Source organism: Mirounga leonina, unplaced genomic scaffold (genome assembly GCF_011800145.1).
Source record: "Mirounga leonina isolate KUSES-001 unplaced genomic scaffold, KU_Mleo_1.0 Mir_93, whole genome shotgun sequence".
Lineage (NCBI taxonomy): Eukaryota > Metazoa > Chordata > Mammalia > Carnivora > Phocidae > Mirounga > Mirounga leonina.
Genome location: NW_023270854.1, coordinates 15,106,071 through 15,127,366, shown reverse-complemented (window position 1 = coordinate 15,127,366; position 21,296 = coordinate 15,106,071). Strand labels below are relative to the sequence as shown.

Sequence of the window (21,296 nt, the reverse complement as noted above, 5' to 3'; positions counted from 1 at the left end):
TGCAGTTTAGCTGCATTTATCCATCAGCCGGCGTTTGTCAGGGAGGTGACTACAGCTCTTCCCCCTCCTGCGCATCCCCCAGGAGGCAATTACCATGGCATCACCAGTGTAACGAGCTAACTGGCTCTTCCTGCCTATCCTTTCCAGTCCAACCTCACGTCCTTATGGTAAATGCCCATAAATTCAAACATCCCTCTGGGAAAACAGTCCACGTATCCCGGCTTCCATCCAACAGGAGGCACACTGAGCCTGGACAGACTCCATTTTTGAATCGGAAGGCCTTGGTGAGGTGTCTCGGGGCACACGGGCTCCCTGCAGACCCCTCCCACCTCCCGGACCACCGGCTCCTTACCAGACACGGAAGACGAGTCACAGACCCGCCTGCCCTCATCCTCCCCGCGCCTCACCTCCCCAGATGGCTCGCCCGACTTACTCACAGACAGGACAGCCAGGAGGGGTCAGCAACAAAACTACCGTCAGTGATCTTCTCAGCGAGAGTAGTGACCGCTTGCTTGCTTACTCTCCAGGCGGTTCTAAAAGCTGACAATTAGCACGGCCTGGAAAACCCGGGCACCGAGCCGCCGCAGACAAGATCTCCACGGAAAGGGTAGGGGCCACCTGACCATCCCTCCCGCTAACGCATTCGGAAAAAGGCAGTGGGACTTCGGCATAATCTTTCCGATTACCTTTCCAGTTTGTGCCCCGACCCACACCCTAACATCCCTGCAACGTGCAGTCGCCACACCCGCGCCGGCAGCCGGCGTCTCCGGCCCTCGAAGGACGCCTCTGCCTTGAGCACCCACAGCCCACAGGAGTCAGGGGCCGCGCGCAAGCCGCTCCCCGGATGCCTCGCCCCCCGGGGTACGTGGTACGAGGCCTGCACCCGCCGCCAGGGGCTGGTGCTCGGTGAGATTCCGCGCCCTCACCGAGAGGGCAAACTCGGCCCTGATGCAGAGGTTTCATTCAGACTAAAGAATTTGGGTTCTTCCAGGCCTCGGAGGGTAAGGAGCGTGGGTCAGGTCATCCTCATTCCAAGAGTTTTGTTTGGACGGGCACGGAGGTTACTGGAGTGGCGTCTGTTTGATCTTGCCAGGCTTGGTTTTACTCCTTATCACGGCGAATGTATTTCAGTTTTTAACTTCTGGCCTTTCTCATGCCCGCGGGCCTCCGCAAGGCCCTTCCACCGCCCGGAGCTCCCGGCCCGGTCAGTCCCAGGGCGCAGAGCCCGGGGGAATCCACACGCGGCCTTCCAGACCTCTCTGCAGGGCAGCCTCCTCCCCCAGACCCTGCCCGATGACGACTCGCAGCCGCTCCAGAACTTCAGGGCTCCCGCTCAGTTCACCGAGACCCCGCGCCCCCGCGGGGGCCACGGCGGCGGCCGCGTGCTCCGCACAGGAAGGGTGACCCCTGTGCTTCCCGCTTCTCTTCTCCGGAGGCTCGGGTCTGGCTCTGCCTTTGTTCCGTGCGGGGAGCTGCTTGCTGCCCCAGATGGTGCCGTCCCGTTCATAGTTCAGTATGACCGCAGGGCGAGCTCAGTACCAGGTACCCAGTCAGGCCTGACAATACACGCCGGTCTTGTTTTCTGGGATGACCTTAAAAGAAGAGTCAAATCAGTATGTTTTCATGCAAGGGCCGGCAGATGCATGAATTTTGTACTGGGAGGTCTAGTATTTCAGTCTCCAAGTCAGGGTTGCGTCCAACACCTCCACGGGCTACAGGTAATGACTCCACCTATGGTTTCCTTTCGTTGCGCAGGGGCGGCGAGGCCGGGCTCTGTGGGTGGAGCACTCCTAGCCACTTCCGGTTTGGCACTGTGCCCAGTGGTAATGGCATTTTGCTCAAGTAAACTTTTTTTTTTTTTAAAGATTTTACTTATTTATTTGACAGAGAGAGACACAGCGAGAGAGGGAACACAAGCAGGGGGAGTGGGGGAGGGAGAAGCAGGCTTCCCGCGGAGCAGGGAGCCCGATGCGGGGCTCGATCCCAGGACCCTGGGATCAGGACCTGAGCCGAAACCAGACCCTTAATTGACTGAGCCACCCAGGCGCCCCTATGACTTGTTTTTTTAATCTTTTATTTTTGCTTTTCTTACACAAATGATGTAAGTTTCTTAGGTATTTCATTTAAAAGTATCCAATAACAAAATGTTAAAATGTCACAAGATCTATTTCTTGATATGGAGGATGGATAGAAGCTTGTGTTCCATTTGTAGTAATTCCTTGAACTACAACTTACACTGTATGCACTTTTTTGTATGACTGTTTACCTCTATTTTTAAAAAGTTAAAGAAAAAACACCAGCAGTTTAAGCTACTATGTGGTAGTGTATACCAGACTTATACTCCTGTGCACCTGTCAAAAACAATTAAAAACCATGGGTAAAATACAACAAAACATCTCTTTGAGAGCTGCTGAGGCATCAGGAATCTCACTGAGGTGAGAATAAAATTAGGAATCCACTTCTGTCTGAGCGGCATTTGATGATTCTTGGAATAGGTGGGGGCGGCTAAGAAGTCATCAGAGTTTTGAGCAATCACACTGTGCTAACAGGCAAAAGCTGGAGTTCAGGATTGTCCTGGCTTATGTCCCTATCAGAGGAGTCAAGCTTCCAGAGAAAAGGGAGGCACAAAGAAGTGCCCCAGACACTTGGAGGTTTTCCCCTCGGGGCTCCTGCTCTTCAGACAATAGGTTAAAAAACCAAGCAGACAGTGGGGAAACAGCAGGATACATATGTGTATTCCTAGCTCTGTCTGCTGAGGTCTAGAAAAATGATAACCCAGTAGCACTGGATACACTTCGTACCCAGATCTCGATATTTAAATATCATTCTCCAATAAAAGGAAGCAGAGATTCTGTAGAAAGGGCACATGAACACAGTAACTCACTTGAAGGGCCTCCCAGTGGCCAAAGCTGAGGGAATTTGAATAACAAAATAAATAATGATAGTATTACATTTTAGCCTATAGGATAAAAGGGATCTGCACGAACTTCTTCTGATATAAATGGATAACTGAACAGAAATTAAAGGGGGAAAGAAAAGACTTTATTTACATTAGAACAAAATGAAGAAAATAGTCCTCAGTACACAAACACCTTGCGGATAACGTCAAAGGGTGCGGAAATGAGTGGACAAAAGTATGATGAAAAACATTATATTTTCATAGTTTTGAAGTATTTTCCCCATGTATTTATTAGTTACCAAAAAAATGTGAAGAAACCTGGCAGATACCACTTAATCATGTGATCAGAGAGAACATCAGCCTGTCATCAGATATACCAATAATATTGATGCACTGAAAAGGCACATCACACATTCTTCATATGTGCCCAGGAAATGAAAAATGATGAAGGACCGAACATCTGCCAGATATTGAAGGAAACCAAGGAATCGTGACACCTAAATGCAATGAGGGATCCTGGACATTACTGAAAAAGTGGAAAAATTCTATTAAGGTCTGTAGGTTAGTTAACAGTTTTGTACCAATGTCAATTTCACGGTTTTGATAATTATACTATGTCTATGTAAGATAGTAACATTGGGGGAGCTTTGGGAAATAGGAGAACTCTGTCCCATTTTTGGAAGCTTTCTGTAAGTCTAAAACTATTTCTAAATAAAAATTAAAAATAATGTCACAGGATATATCATCAAGTAATTTATGCATGAGATTTTTAATTTTTTGGTGGTTTAGAAATATCTTATGCTCTAGTGTTCTAAATCAAAGGTCAGTAACCTTTTTTTTTTTGTAAAGGGCTCCACGGTAAATATTTCAGGCTTTGAAGACCATGTGGTCTCTGTCACAAATATTCCACTTTGTTGTAATGTGAAAATAGTCATAGACAATATGTAAACAAATGGGCATAGTTATGTTCCAATAAATCTTTATTTACAAAAACAGGTAGTAAGCTGGATTTGGTCCAGGGGTCGTAGTTTGCCAACCTCTTTTCTAGACTAAGATCAGGATGAGTCATTTGATTAACAGTTTATCAGAGTTATCTCAATGTGGTATGAACATTTCTTCTCCTAAACCCAAGGACACTCATTAATAATAGAGTGCTATAATTACTGATTTTAAATGTAAAATGAGAAATTTAATATGTACTTTAATATAGTTAAATAATGAATTCTCTATTCTTTCCCACTGGTTTCCTACGTTATATTATGCTATTTTATACCCTATTTACCTTTTTTAAATTACAGTGCCTAATACTGTAATTCCTTATGTTCTTTCATAATAAATTATAGCATAAGACATAAATTGGATTATACCTGTTTATCCTTGGAAAAGTATAAAGTATGACACATTTTATTATATTTTAATATTATAATAACAAAAACATTAATTTAGTTTATGTTGCTTTTCCAAAAAAATGAAAATAAAAAGTGTATCAATTATTTACAGAGGAGGATTTCTTTAGAGTGCCTAAGGGTACTATAATAAGGATATTTAATTTATATTTTGACAGTTTTGAAGAATGATCTAAAGATCTGAGAAGACCCAGGTTTGAACTATACAAGCATGAATATTTTTAAAGCCATTCAGGCAGTACGATACAGCATATAATTTATATAGATCCAGAAACAGATCCTGAGAATGTACTGAGTTTATATGGGAGGTGAAGGGAAGCACCTGCTGGGATGTGAGCCAATAATTGGCCTCACCAAGCTGGCCATGACTGTGAGTGCACGGATTTTAATCCCACTGGGATGCTATGAGAGTCAACAATTATTGGTTGGGGGTTGCTCTGAAGCATGGTAATTCCCCAGCACCCTGGCTTGCTGTAGGTACAACAAGTCAGGCTCCAACAGCAGGATGAAGCCCACAGGCAAAGTGACGCAGGTGCAGGCAACAAGGAGTCAGGCCAGGGCTTGCTGAAGCAAGCATATGAAAGGGGGCTTAGTTGGACATTGACAACATCTACTGTAGTATGTTTAACTGATGAGCCAGCTTCGGATGCTTAGGAAATTTTCACTGTTATTTTCCTATTCTTTTGCTCTTTTGGGCAGGGTAGAGAGCAAGTTTTTTAATAGAATATTTTTATTTCTTCTCCCTTCTTTTCCCTTCTTCCTCTTCCTCCTCTCCTTCCTCCTCCTCTTCTTCCCCTCCCCTTCTTTTTCCTTTTACTTCATGTCAATTTAATTAATGAAAAAGCTGATCACATAGCAGCAAAGAGACACATTTTCCATTGGACATGATGTTGCTTCACCACTTACAGCTCATCTCCAAAGCTTCATTATGTCTTTCCTTAGTTGGGAAAGTACTTTTTTGCTGGGAAGGGCAGCCCAAGTTAAGTACGAGGCTATGCATTTATGGTAGCAAAATGCTGAAGAGTCCTTCAGAGCTGTCCTATAGAGAACACTTCTTGTAGGGATCTGAGAGCTGGCAGGGATGATCTCCAGCAGCACAGCCTCCAGGCTGGGGTCTGACCCTGAACCTACACGCCCTGCTCCCTGGAGCCCATCAGTGTTTGTTGTTGTCCGTGATTTGGCAGAGCGCAGCTGGTTTTGGATGCTGTTGGTGTCTGAGTCCAGTTTACTTCCTCACCATATTTAACCCATCAGTACACCAGGAGGAAAATACAGTAAAGGCTAACTCAATTTGAACCATTAACCTAGATGGACAGTGGAAAAGAGAGTTCCTTCTTTGTTTTAGAAAACAACTTAATAGGGGCACCGGGGTGGCTCAGTCGGTTAAGTGTCCGACTCTTGGTTTTGGCTCAGGTCATGATCCCAGGGTCGTGAGATTGAGCCCTGCATCGGGTTCCATGCTCAGTGCAGAGTCTGCTTGGGATTCTCTCTCTCTCTCCCTCTGTCCCTCCCACTTGTGTGTTTTCTCTCTCTCTCTCTCCCTAAAATAAATACATCTTTTTTTAAAAAAAGAAAACAACTTAATAGCCTTGTTTGACTACTGAATGTAGGGCCCCATGATATTTAACTTAGATAAGAGAGGTTTAAATAAAGAATAAGTTTTCCTCTGAAATAAAGCAAAAGAGGATTTGGAGTTGTGTTATGTTGATGCCTCTAGAAGATGAGAGAGAGGAGAAGGACCGAAGAGGAAAGAGAGAAAGAGAAGGGTCCAAGGGGATGGGGGGACACTGGGAACTTAAGTGCACATCCACCCAGAAGTTCCTTAGGGTGGAGAGTCACCAAAATATCACTAACTAGTGATATTTTACATGCAATCTAAAATTTTGCTAATCTGTGATGCAATTATTCACTCTGACCCAACATACTTTCAGTAAAAATCTGGTACAAACAAAAGCCTTGGCTGGTGGAGTCTGGGACTTGAAGAGAAAATAATCACAGTACTTTATAAAAGAGCAGCAATACAGCAAGCAGTATTTCGTAGCCAATATGTTTACACCATACATCCTCTCAGGAGTGGACGTGAGACTGATAAACTTCCCTTCAGTAAGAGATTCGGCTGAAGGGACATCCGACTTTGTGGGGTTGGCAGACTCCCAGGAAAATACCACTTAATAACAGAATGTCAAATATTCTATAAAATAACTGGCCTAGACTCTTTTAAAACGTCAATGTTGTTAAAATAAGAAAGGTGATCAGAAGGAATGGGAGACTTCTCTTTACTACTTCTGCACAGGAGGAAAACACCAGATGCATTGCTTTGAGGCAATTATGCTGGCAAAGGATTTTATAAGGTCTATGGGATGGAGCAACTGTGACAGCAAGTGACTGAGACATTGAGAACAAGACCCAGAGCAAATTTCCAAGCACTCTGATGCGTACATTTTCAAAATAGGCTGTTTGACATGAGCAAGAAAAAAGATTCCTGTCATTTCCCTGAGAAAAATAAGAGTGGTCATTCTCAGTGACTGGCATTAAGTTAGGGCCAAGTAGAATTTCCCAGCTAAGGTATCTAGGTAAAATTCTATTAGATCAGGAGGACTCAGGATAATGCAGGAATATACCATGTTTCAATGGTATGAAAGACTAAGTAAATAAATAAATGTGCTGTAAACGCTCTGTCCTAGATTTAGAAACGTAATAACTAAATGCATTGTGCAGATCTTAATTGGATCTCTAAAGAAATAAAAGAAACCAACTAAAAAAGACATTCTGGGGGCAATTAGGGCATTTTAAATATGGCCTCGTGATTACATAATATCACTGAACTAACATCAATTTTATTAGGTGTGGTAACAGTATTGTAGTTATGTAAGAAAATGTTTTATCATTAAGAGATGTGCATGCTGAAATATTTAGGAGTAAATGTCATAATGACTTTTCCAGAAAAAATGTGTGTGTGTAGATAGATAGATAGATAAAGGAAATATGGCAAAATAATAACAATTGGTCATTCTAGGTAAGAGTGTCCTGTGTTCATAATACTATACTTTCTTCTTGACTGTAGGTTTGAAAAATTTCAAAATAAAAATGAGTGGGGAGAAGAGTCTTGAACTAATTCTTGGTGACCTCTAATATCAAAGACCAGGTCAAGTCTGAAGCAGCAGAAAATGACAAATAGTTTGGAAGGTAGAGAGGAGAGCAGAAGAGTGTGGTGCCATTGTTGTTAAGAGAGAAGAGTGTATCTAGAATAAGGGAGCCGTCCAAGTGTTCAGAGCTCCGAAGAGATCATATAAGACATGGGCTGAGGAATAGGCATTGGATTAAGTAACATGGTGGTCACTGCTCATAACATACAGCTCAAAACTGAATTTCTGGTTTGAAAGAAAAAAGTGAGATACAGTGAATTATTTTTTTAAAAAATGGAAATAGCATCATGATGGAAGTGAGGAAGAGACAAAGGTAACTGAAGACCAGGCAAACTGGTGTCCCTACAGAGAAGCACAGAATTGAAAAGCCCAGAGATGGAGAGCTAACAAATTCTGCTGACATACGGGATTACTTATCAGCAACTTCTTAGTTCCATTCAAATTAAAATGGGTAGTTGTTCTCACCCTTGGTTTAAGTTGTGCCATGAATACAAAAGAAGACAGAAGGGCAAGGAAGGCTATTGTCAAGAGTTTCTTAGATCGGGGCATTAAATTTCAGATGACTAGGCTGTGAGGTGTACAGAGGAGTGGTCTAAACGATATGGGATGAAGCAGAGGTATTCATGGACTGGACAGATGGGAAGAAGTTTATGTTAGAGTGCTGTTTCTTGAATTAGTGATTTTGAAGGTGAAATGGTATTTGATGATTACAGAAAAAGGAAAAAGTACAAAAGTACAAAGTAGGTATGAAATTAAATGAACAAAGGAATTTCAAAAACTAAGGCCATTCTTTTTTTTCTTTTTTAAAGATTTCTTTATTTTAAAGAGAGAGATAGTGTGCAAGTGGGAGGAAGGGCAGAGGAAGAGAATCCCAAGCAGACTCCCCACTGAGTGCAAAGCCTGACTCAGGGCTGGATCCCACGACCCATTAGATCATGACCTGAGCTGAAACCAAGAGTCAGAGGCTTAACCGACTGAGTCACCCAAGTGCCCCCCAAATTGAGGCACTTCTGTGATTGCGGCTCTAGGAGTCACACCCAACAGCTATCTGAGAAAGCAGTCCACTTAGAAGTGAAATGTGACAAGGGCATTGTATTTTGTAGGAATTTAAGAAAATATTTCTGAAATGAAACAAGACGAAACAAGAGAGGGAGACAAACCATAAGAGACTCTTAATCTCAGGAAACAAACTGAGGGTTGCTGGAGTGGAGGGGGTGGGAGGGATGGGGGGCTGGGTGATAGACATTGGGGAGGGTATGTGCTATGGTGAGCGCTGTGAATTGTGTAAGACTGATGAATCACAGATCTGTACCCCTGAAACAAATAATACATTATATGTTAATAAAAACAAATTTTTATAAAAAGAAAATATTTCTGAATAAATACAACTAGAAATTTGGGGGGGCATGGGAAAACATGCAGTATAGAGTAAACATTTGGATTGATTGAAAAATATTTATCCAATTCTTGTCTATCTAAATACGCAACTTTCATAACTCTCATTAAATGTACTGTACTTTTGACTACATTTTAAAACTCAGTGTTTGTCCATTCTTCTCTACGTACATATTGTAGTTATAGTTATTAGATATCATACTCACATTAAGAAGCATTTTATGGAGTAGTATGTGTTCACATAAACATCTTGGAAGTTTATAGACATTTTGAAACAGATTATTATAATTCCAATAAAAATTTTCCTGGGGTTGGGATGCCTGGGTGGCTCAGTCAGTGAAGTGCCTGCCTTCAGCTCAGGTCATGATCCCAGGGTCCTGGGATTGAGCCCAGAGTAGTAGTCAGGTAGTGGAGTAGTCGTAGTCTGGCTCCCTGCTCAGCAGGGAGTCTGCTTCTCCCTCTTCCTCTGCCCCTCCCCCGGTTGCTCTCTCTTACTCTCTCAAATAAATAAATAAAATCTTTAAAAAAAATTTTTCTTGGGGTTGATTCCTAATTACAAATAGAATACTTTGTTTTAAGGAAAAAGATAATTTATATTAAATTTATTATCTAATTTATGTTAATTTATTATCTAGTTGGAAAAAGTATGTATTGGCATGTTGAAAATATAGAGTATATTTCTACATGTAAAAAATACAAAAAGAAAACACTTTAAACATAAAATGTTTGAGTAAAAGCAATCTTTTTTTTAAAGGCAGGCAATTTTCTGTTAATTAAATTACTTATAATTTAACTTTCAAGTTTAAGTAATTGGCAAAATGGGAGTGTCAAGTTAAAATCAGCAATATTTAATTTTATGTATTTATGGTGTTTCATCTTAAAATTCTTTTAACCTTGGATTTACTCTCTGACCACATATAATCTAAATATCCACAATGTACTTTATGTAACTAAGGAATGCTTATTTTTTAAAATTTAATCTTCCCATCTTACTGATTAAATTTGCTCTTTAATCTACAAAAGCACAAAATATATTTATTTTTGAAGCTCTAGATCATTTGGCTGATTCAACATCTGAAAACCAATTAATGTAATCCATCACATCAGCAGACTAAAGAAGAAAAATCATATGACCATATCAATAGATTTGGAAAGAACATTTGATAAAAGCCAACATTTATTCAGCCTAGAAACATTTAGCAAACTATGAATAGAGGGAAATTTCTCAACTTGATAAGGAACTTCTACAAAAACGAATAGCTTAATAGAACGAGTAGGCAAGCCACAGACTAGGAAATAAATGTTTAAAGCAAGACATATTTGATAAAGAACTGCTATCCAAGATAAACAAAGAACCCTTAAATCTCAACAGGAAAATGAACAACCCAATTAAAAAATGACCAAAAGAGCTGAACAGACACCTCATGAAGAAAGATACACAAATGGCATTTAAGCATATAAAAGATGCTTGACATTATATGTCATTAGGGAAATGCAAATTAAAACAACAATGAGATACACATCTATTAAAATGGACAAAATCCAGAAATAAAAATAAAAAAACTGGCAACACCAAATGATAGTGAAGATGTGGACCAACAGGAGTTCTCATTCACAGCTAGTGGGAATGCAAACGGTCCAGCTACTGTGGAAGACAGTTTGACAGTTTCTTACAAGAGTAAACACACTCTTTTCATATGATCAAGCAATCATACTCATTGATACTTACTCAGATGAGTTGAAGACTTATATCCACTCCAAATCCTGCACACAGGTATTTATAGCAGATTTATTTATAATTGCCAAAGTTTGGAAGCAATCAAGGTGTTCAGTAGGTGAATGGATAAACTGTGGTACATCCTAACAATGAAATATTATTCAGTGCTAAAAGGAAATGAACTATCAATCCATGAAAAGATAGGAAGGAAACTTAAATGCATATTAATGAGTGAAAGAAATCAATCTGAGAGGCCACATATTGTATGATTCCAACTACATGACATTCTGGAAAAAGCAAAACTATGAAGATAGTAAAAAAGATCAGTGGTTGCCAGGGGTTGGGATGGGGAGGAGTGAAGAATAGGTAGAACACTGAGAATCTTAAGGGCAGTGAAGTATGATACCATAATGATGGATACATGCCATTATATATTTGTGCAAAGTCATAGAATGTACATCAAGAGTGAACCATGATGTAAACTATAGACTTTGGTGATATTGATATATCAATGCAGGTTCATTGATTGTAACAAATGTACCATTCTGGTGGGGGATGTTGATAGTGGGGGAGGATGTGCATATGTGGAAGCACCAGATACATGGGAACTCTCTATACTTTCTACTCAGTTTTTCTATGTGAACCTAAAACTGCTTAAAAAAATAAAATTTACTTAAAAATAGACAGTTAGCATTATATACTTAATTGTGAGAAACAAGATGCTTTCTTCCTAAGATGGGGAACAAGGCCAAGATGCTTCCCCTCATCACTCCTATTCACTAGCAAACTACAAATCCTAGCTAGTGCAATAAGATAGAAAAGGAAATAAAATGTATAATGATTGGGAAGGAAGAAATACAACTGTCTTTGTTTGCAGATGACATGACTATCTATGTAGAAAATTTTGAAGAATTGACAAAAAAAAGTCACGCAACTAGACAGCCCAGCCATCGCTGCCATTGCTCATCGTCTCACGCAGGGCAGCCCAGATTCTGGTGTCTGGCGGCGAATTAAATAGCCACCATGTTGAGCAAAAAGGCAAAGACCAAGACCACCAAGAAGCACCCCCAGCATGCAACATCCAATGTATTCACCATGTTTGACCAGTCTCAGTCAGGAGTTCAAAGAGGCCTTCAACATGATTGATCAGAACAGAGATGGTTTCATTGACAAGGAGGATTTGCATGATATGCTTGCTTCTCTAGGGAAGAATCCAACCAATGCATACCTTGAGGCCATGATGAATGAGGCTCCAGGGCCCATAAATTTCACTGTGTTCCTCACAATGTTTGGTGAGAAGTTAAATGGCACAGATCCAGAAGATGTCATCAGAAACGCTTTTGCTTGCTTTGATGAAGAAGCAACTGGCACCATCCAGGAAGATTATCTCAGAGAGCTGCTGACAACCATGGGAGATCGGTTTACAGATGAGGAAGTGGATGAGCTGTACAGAGAAGCGCCTATTGACAAAAAGGGAAATTTCAATTATATTGAGTTCACGCGCATCCTTAAACATGGAGCAAAAGACAAAGATGATTGAAAGAACTTTAGCTAAAACCTTCCAGTTGCTTTGTCTTACTCTGTTTTATTTCCTAGGCACTTTCCCCCACCCTCATAGACCTGTTGCAAGCAACTTAGTTTCACGGCTTGGCCTCTTTTTTTTTAAAGATTTTATTTATTTATTTCACAGAGAGAAACAGCGAAAGAGGGAACACAAGCAGGGGGAGTGGGAGAGGGAGAGGCAGGCTTCACGCTGAGCAGGGAGCCTGATGTGGGGCTTGATCCCAGGACCCTGGGATCATGACCTGAGCTGAAGGCAGACACTTAACGACTGAGCCACCCAGGCACCCTGGCCTCTTTTTTGATGTATTTATTCTAGACCTTTCTGCCACTTAGCACTTGTATAATCAAACTGCAAATGGGGTTGACGTAAATTGTGCTGAAAAAGAGATTGCGAATAAAAATCAACAAATGTGAAAGCCCAGGAAAATATATCCAGTATTTCTGGTTTTGCTGGATTTTTATACCTTTATATAATAAAAACACTATTTTGAAATAAAGATTTAAAAAAAAGTTATGCAACTAATTAGTGATTATAGTAAGATTGCAGGACACAATCTTATGATACTAAAGTCAACTGCTTTCCTATATACCAGCAAAGAATTCTTGGGATTTGGAAATAAAAACACAGTACTATTTATATTACCACCAAAAAAGAGAAATACATAGGTATGAATTTAACAAAATATGTAAGATGTAAATGAGGAAAACTACATAACTGATGAAAGAAACCAAAGATCTAAATAAGTGGAGAGGTATTCCATTTTCATGGATAGAAAGATTCAATACTGTTAAGATGTCAGTTCTCTCCAATTTGATCTACACATGGAATTTTTAAAACAAAAGAAAGCAGCAGGAGAAAATAAAAAAATGACTAGCAAGATGGCAGTTTTAAAGCCAACCACATAAATAATTACATTAAATGTCAGCATTCTCAATGCCTCAGCTAAAAGACAGAGCTTTGATACTGACTTGAAGATGTGTGCCCGTTAAATATAAAGGTACAGGTTGAAAGTTTTTAAGTGAGGGGGAAGGAGTAAAGAAATGATAAAAGGTGTCAATTCACTGAGAAAACATCACCTTCCTCTATGTATATTTGGAGCTTCACCTAATATTTGGAGCTTCAAAATACAATAGAAAATGATAAAATTTAAAGAAGAATTAAGCCCATATACAATTAGAGTTTAAGACTTTTAATTTTCTCTCAGTGATTTATACCACAAGTAGACAGATGATCAATAAGGGTAAAGAAAACCTAGGAAAAAGATAACCAATTTGATCTAATTGACATCAGAGGAACCCTCCATGACAAGATAGAGGCAAAAATACACATGAAGAGCTTATCACCATCTTTAATCATTAGGAAAATGCAAATCAAACCATAGCAGAAAATCACTACAAATTAGAAAAACACACACACAGAAATTGACAATAATGCCAAGTGCAGATGAAAATGTTAAGGAACAGGAACTCTCAAAATTGCTAGTGAGCATGCAAAGTTGAATGATCACTGTGACAAGCAGCTTGGCAGATTTATAAATATATTTTAAAGATTTTATTCATTTAATTGAGCGAGAGAGAAAGAACATGAGCGGGGGAGGGGCAGAGGGTGAGAGAGAAGCAGACTCTCTGCTGAGCGGGGGACCCTGATGCAGGGCTCCATCCCAGAACTCTGAGACCATGACCCTAGCCCAAGTCAGACGCTTAACCGACTGAGCCACCCTGGCGCCCCAGACTTTTATATTTTTATACATTAAATATGACAAAGCAATTCCACCTCTAGATTTCTACCCAAATCAAATAAAAATGTATGTCCACAGAAAGCATCTTTACAAATGTTTATAGCAGCTCTATTCCTAATAGTCCCAATGAGCAACTCACCAAGTGATGACTGGATAAATAAATGGTGATGCACCCATACAATGGAATACTATTCAACAATAAACATAAAAACCCCTGATACACGTGGCAATCTGAGTGAGCCTCTTAAGCATTACTGTAAGTGAAAGAAGCCAGACATAAAAGGCTACATGCTGTTTGATTCTATTTGTACGACATTTTAGAAAAGATGAAATGATAAGAACAAAATGTATAGCCGGAGTTGCCATGGTTGGGGCTTGTGCAGAGGGGACTATCAGCGGGACAAGGAAAATCTGAGGTAATGGAAATACCCCACTTCTCAATTGTGATGGTGGCTATGTGGTTGCATATATTTGTTAAAACTGATAGAAACAGGGGCGCCTGCGTGGCTCAGTTGGTCAGTGTGAGGACTCTTGGTTTAGGCTCAGGTCATGATCTCAGGGTGGGGAGATCGAGCCCCGCTCAGCCCAGAGTCTGCTTAAGATTCTCTCTCCCTCTCCCTCCCCCTCTGCCTCTCTCCACTCATTCTCTCTCTCTTTCTCAAATAAATAAAATCTTTAACAAAAAAATACAACTGATAGAAATATCTACATAAAAAAGTAAGTTTGCTTTGTGTGAATTATACTTCAAAAAACCTGATTTAAAAAAAATAAAGAAAAATGCTAAGGCAGAGCAGGGGCCAGCCCTCGCCCATCGCTGAGTCTTCATGTGGGGTTGGAAGGATGGTGCATGGCAGTGCGGCTGGGCAGAGCATTTGCTCTTCACACAGTGAGATCCACACTCTGAGGGATGAAGAGGGGAGAGTCCACAGTGCAGGTTCCAGTTCCTCCAAGGGTCTCAACAGTTCAGGCAAGCCAGAGCAAATAGCAATTTTCCAATCTCCCTTCTTTTTCTTTTTAACAGGATGCCATCTTCTCTCTAGAGACCACCATACCCGCTTCATATTCTAATCGCTGTCCAGTGGAGGTCACATCTGTGCTTGATGTCTTTGCATAAGTTTTATCTACATCAAATCAAATGAAACAAATCATTTTCTATTTATAAAAACGTCTAAAGAAACAGAAGGCTGTGGGGTTTTGTGTGCCATTTAATCAAAGTTCTAATAAATGAAATAATATTCAAAGGGTTGATCAGCTGGGAGGATTACCTGCTGTAGAAGGCCTAATTTGTTTCAAGCCACAGAATTTGATTTCTCATTTAAAAAAATGAGAATATTAATATCCTCCATGCAGTGTTCTCTTGTGAGAATTAACTGATATTATGGCTGTAAATTATCTGAGACTCAGAGAAATTAAGCAATTTGCTTAAGTTGCCTCTGCATAAATGACAGATGAGGGATCTGGTATTAATTACTAGTAAACCTTGTTAAATGTATGTGGGAAAAAGCTGCAAATCACAGGTCACAGGAACTGAACTTTTTATAGCTTCAGTTGAATATGCTTTACTGTGACTTCACACAAGAACATTTACTAAAATCCCTTTACTAGGGTGCCTCGGTGGCTCAGTCGTTAAGCGTCTGCCTTCGGCTCAGGTCATGGTCCCAGGGTCCTGGGATCGAGCCCCGCTTTGGGCTCCCTGCTCCATGGGAAGCCTGCTTCTCCCTCTCCCACTCCCCCTGCTTGTGTTCCCTCTCTTTCTGTGTCTCTCTCTGTCAAACAAATAAATAAAATCTTTAAATAAAAAAAAAAATAAAATCCCTTTACTATTTCCCTAATTCACACACACACACACACACACACGCCTACCTAGAAACCTTCTTTGCACTTATTTCATTTGTCCACCAGGTGGCATTATTAGTCCACAGGCTGTCAAATAGTCTTCTAAAAGTACTTGAAAAACCGACATCTCTTATTTGTTCCGAGTTAAGCAAACCTGTGTTTTGTTCCCACACGTGTTGGCATTCCGTTTACCATTCTCAAATGAAACATCACTGAGAAATCCAACATGGTTTTTAAATTTTTTTAAGTTTTTATGTATGTATGTATGTATTTATTTATTTATTGGATGCTGGAGACAAACATCTTTATTAAAGATACTACCAAAATTTTGGCAAACATTTCAAAACAGATTTGTAAACACAATGCTTCCCTTTTCAACTGGCAGCACCTTGAAAAGACAATACGATAAGACAGCACAACTTGAATCAACATTAGTTCAAAATCCTTGTATTTTTGACCACATAACTTATGTTCCCACATGATAAAACAAATGATAGTTTAAATCAACGTCAACAGATAAACTCCATGAAATGAAAGTTTGTGCTGTTCGATGAATCACAGCATGTTATGGTTAAATATATCCACTTTTTTTTATATTCCTGTCTCCCAGGGTGAAAAAAATCTTTAAATATACATTTCATGTAGGTAATAGCTTCTTTGCATATCTCTCTTCAAAAAATACTTTATAGCAGTATATAAATAGGTTACCTATATGTTTAATTTTACAATTTTGCCCCAAAACTATAGATCTGTTTCATTTTCATAACATACTGATTTTGCCCAACATTAATAAAGCTGACAAACTGTTGAAATGGAAATGCTTTTGTCTTCCACAATAGAAGTAGCAATATGACAGAAAAAAACCCCAAAAAACAAAAAAACAACGCCCACAGTAACACTCGTCAGTTGTTTAACCTGAGCGTTTGGCTTACTGAGAGTAGCAGCTTTTCTCCTCCATGCACGCTCACATCCACACCACCTCTGCACACATACATGGTTTTTAAAAATTTATTTATTTGAGAGAGAGAGAGACAGAGATAGCAACAGAGAGCAGGAGTGGAGGAGTAGGGAGGAGAGGGAGAAGCAGACTCCCTGCTCCGCAGGGAGCGATGCAGGGCTTGATCCCAGGACCCTGGGATCATGACCTGAGCCAAAGGGAAACGCTTCACCCACTGAGCCACCCACGCGCCCCGAGAAATCCAACATGTTAAGTTGAAGTTGTTTTAGCTACTTCGTGGTGGTGGTGAATGGTGAGACCGGAAAGAGTTTTACAGTTTGTTTACTCCTAGCATCCTGGGGAGAACACAGAACCCCAGGACAGGGCCACTCAGGGGAAGCACCAAGCACTGGGTGGGTCAGCAGGCACAGGGAGGGAAGTGAGCTGTGAACAAGCACTTTGATTATAGTTTCTGTGGAAAAGAAAGGGGAGGCCGGGCAAACATGCTTGGGACTGGCTAATTTGAATAATGTCAGGGGGCTCGGGGCTGTCCCTGGTTGCCTGGTACCTGGCCCTGGGGTCATAGGAGAGGTCGCTGGGGTGTGGACAGAATCTAATGGTTGAGAAGGACTAACTGACCTATCAGTGGCTCTCAAACCTGGGTCAAGACCACACACACACACACACACACACAGAGTGATACAAGTATCCTTTAAATTTTGTGGCAAGTCTATTCATACTTCATATTAGTTGATAGTCATTTGGAACTTTCTATCTTGCTAAAACTTGAGACTCTTCATTTATTCCTAAATTCTGAGGAAGTCTGGCAGAGAATGGGTAGCCCCCTCTGTTCAGCAGCAGAGTGGGAATGGAGAGGTAAGCCTGGGAGTTTCACTGCTTGGAGTTGCCTTTGGACCCACTTAATGTGAGTACTTATGTCTATATTTACTTATGTCTTATATTCCTTGTGTCTAAAATTAAAAAGGTTGAACTAAATAGCGAAGGCATTTAGTTAGTGTGATGCATAGGACTTTACAGAAGAGCCTGAAACAATGGTGGAGAAAACCATACAGTTTATGGTTAGTGGAAGTCAATGAAATAGCCATGTATTACATAATAAAAAGCAAATATTATGGATCCTGGTAGCAAAATGATTAAAAAGTGTGTGGGGGGGCATACAATTCATATGGAAAGTATAATTTCAGCCAAAGGGGACACAGATATTAAAATTTAAAAATCAAAAGCCCAGAGGCAGCTGCTCAAGTTTTAACAACCCCCAGGCTTTCCTCATGACCCCTAAAAGCAGAAAGGGCCCCTACTCCCATGCAGAAGTAAAGAATCTCCCAGCAAGAAGACCGCTTCCGAAGGCTTTCCACTCCAACTGTCACTATCACGGTGAAGAGGTTCTGAGGGGGAGCATTCAAATTTATACCCACCTGAGATTCAGGCCATCCAAGGTCCCTCAGGGCCAGAGGAGCCCTTCCTACAGCAGTTCTCAGGAATACTGCTCATGAATTTGCCTGAAGCCTATCAGTCAGATAGACTGGTCCCTTCAATATGGGATGAAAAGACAGGAAACAACATACGGTTGACCTCTGAGCAGTGCGGGGGTTAGGGGCCCCAGACCCGCATGCATTTGAAAATCCAAGTATAACTTTTGACTTCCCCAAAACTGAACTACTAATAGCTGACTGTTGACCAGAAGCCCTACTGATAACATGAACAGTCAATTAACACACATATTTTATATGTTAAATGTATTATATACTGTATTCTTACAATAAAGTAAGCTAGAGAGAAGAAAATGATATCAAGAAAATCATAGAGAAGAGAAAATACATTTAGAGTACTGTACTCTATTTATTAAAAAAAAAATCCATGTATAAGTGGACCTGCACAGTCCACACCTGTGTTGTTCAAGAGTCAAGTGCATTTCAAGACAGTACTGTTCTGGGAGATGCTAGGAGACAGGGATGGCACTGCTGCAGCTTATGAGTAAGAAAGTGGTCCATCCAGAAGCAGGAAGACAAACCCAAGTAGAACGATCGGATGGCCAATTAGTTCAAGTTAACTAGAAACATGTGGAAGCATCTTAAAATATACAAAATGCCCAGCTTTTCCAGTGTTATGCTAACATTCGGATTCCTTCCTTTTTAACGAGTTTGGGACAAAGGTGAAATCGGAATTCATGTTTCTCTAAGTTAAACATCTCATGTTTGCAAGTAGAATAACTGATTTGGGGATAAATTGCACAGATTTGTGTGATGGCATCTATTTACAGCCCCCTCGAGCTTTCAGACAGAGGGAAATGAAATAGTTTTGCGCCCTCATTCTGTTAGCACCTCTCCCATTCTTCATCTAGACTCTAAAAGCCACTCTTCCAAAGCTCTCTACCTCCTTATTTAACTCTATTAAAAGTTATTACATTTTGTGATAAATATATGTCATATATGACTATGGTTTCCACTAGGCTACCAACTCCTAAAAAGAAAATGTTCATTATTTTATATTTCCCTAGGATATTACATGGCATACAATGGGTAATTAACATAGGTTGAAGGAATAAAAAGAATATATGGATATTGATTTTTCTAGGGAAAGAAATGGGACGTGGATAAAATATCAACATTGAATTATCACTGAAAAAAGAAAAGGACCCCGATCAATGTCATGTCCTAGAGTTGCACAGCCAATTTTTAGTTGGGAATAGAATGATCACTGGGAAAGAAAAACTGAGAATAGGTAGTTACAAATATCAAAAAAAGCAGAAGTTCTGTTTATTTAATTTTGAGAACAGTAAAAGCATTGCACTGAGAATAAAGTATAATTAATTGTCTTATAAGAGATAAGCATAGGAGAAACCTTACTGGAGTGCCCAAAACTCCAGGAAGAAAAGGCATGTAAAGAATATGTAGAGAAGAGTCCAAAGATAGCATCTTTTTGCATATTTAAGCATAGATTTCTACCTTATTTCTAACATTTTCCCACCTTCACTTTTTAATCATGTCTCACAATTTGCAGTTAAATATTGAAATTTTAAAGTCATTTAAAATAGTTCACCATGATTATATTTATAGGTTTTGTTTCTGGTTAAGATTTTTATTTTACCTTTTATATTTAGTTACCTGGTGATTTGAGATCACATAGATTGTATTTTCCTGTGAGGGTGAAATCTATGCTGACAATGCTTTCTTTTTTTTTTTTTTTTTAAAGATTTTATTTATTTATTTATTTATTTGAGAGAGAGAGTGAGAGAGAGAGCACAAGAGGGGGGAGCAGGAGAGGGAGAAGCAGACTCCCTGCTGAGCAGGTAGCCCGATGCGGGACTCGATCCCGGGACTCCAGGATCATGACCTGAGTCGAAGGTAGTCGCTTAACCAACTGAGCCACCCAGGCGCCCGCTGACAATGCTTTCTTAATTTCTTAATGAGCGTGGAAGATTTTCTAGACACAGGCAGACCATCTTGCTGCAGTTGTAGTTACTCAAATGACAAAGAAAATCATGTATACATAATGAACACTACATAAGCTTTTGAGGCAAGGATGCTTGTTTATTTTGTTCATTTCTTATCTGCATTGTTCAGAATTGTGAATGGCCCTATTAGATCATCAATACATTTACTTCATTGAGTGCATTAGAACCAATTTCATTTGTCTATAGATTGCTGTTTTGAAGGAAGCAAAAAAAAAAAAAAATTAAGGTTGAGACCCAGGAAATTCTCAAGAGGAAAATGTATGTAGCTTCAAATTACATACAAAAATATTGCGTGGAGTGGTGCTGGGTGGCTCAGTCAGTTAAGCGTCTGACTCTTGGTTTCAGCTCAGGTTGTGATCTCATGGGTCCTGAGATCCAGCCCCATGCCTGGGGGATTCTCTCCTTCAGCCCCTCCCCCCATTTCATCCCTCTCTCTCTCAAATAAATAAATCTTAAAAAAAATAGTGTGTAGAGAGTGAAAAGTATAGACTTTGGAAGCTATAGTGTAACAGAAGACTGATTCTCAGATTACTGTCAGCTCTAATAAAGATAGTTGAGCTGGTGCAAAATTTGATAAAAGATTTGAATTTAGATTAGACTCAGATCTACTAAAAGAGTTGAACATTAACTTCCTTTATAAGAGGCGCTTGAATGTTTGGTTTCTTTTTGTTTCCCCAGTGCCTGGAACAGTGCAAAGTATGTGGTACGTATACAGCAATAATAAGTTTAAAAGGAAATTGAAGATGAATGCTTGAGAGGTTGCACATACATGGCAAATGGTGCTTATCTTAGAAATCTTTAAAGAGAGATAGAAGACTCTATCCCCAAAACAAATGATTGAGTCCGTATTTTGAAAGTCACTGGCAAAGTGGTAAAAGAAGTAATGAAAGGGGTAGGAGGAAGGTTAGTTTGCTGTGAGCACATTTTTTAAATAATAAAGGGCCCATCAAGGAAGTCAGTCAATTGGGAATATCCAAGAAAGAATGGGATGGAATGTTTGTATTTCTAATGTAACTTCCTTGGATTTCTTTCTTTTCTATTTTCTACCTTTTCTATCTTCCTTCTTTCTTTCTTTCTTTCTTTTCTTTTCTTTCTTTCTTTCTTTCTTTCTTTCTTTCTTTCTTTCTTTCTTTCTTTTTCTTTCTTTCTTTCTTTCTTTCTTTCTTTCTTTCTTTCTTTCTTT

The 21,296-nt window shown here is 39.9% G+C and overlaps 1 pseudogene; it reads left to right on the top strand.

Moving 5' to 3' along the window:
- The first annotated feature begins 11,586 nt into the window (after positions 1–11,586).
- LOC118004390 lies at positions 11,587–12,137 on the top strand (annotated as a pseudogene).
- The last annotated feature ends 9,159 nt before the right edge of the window (positions 12,138–21,296 follow it).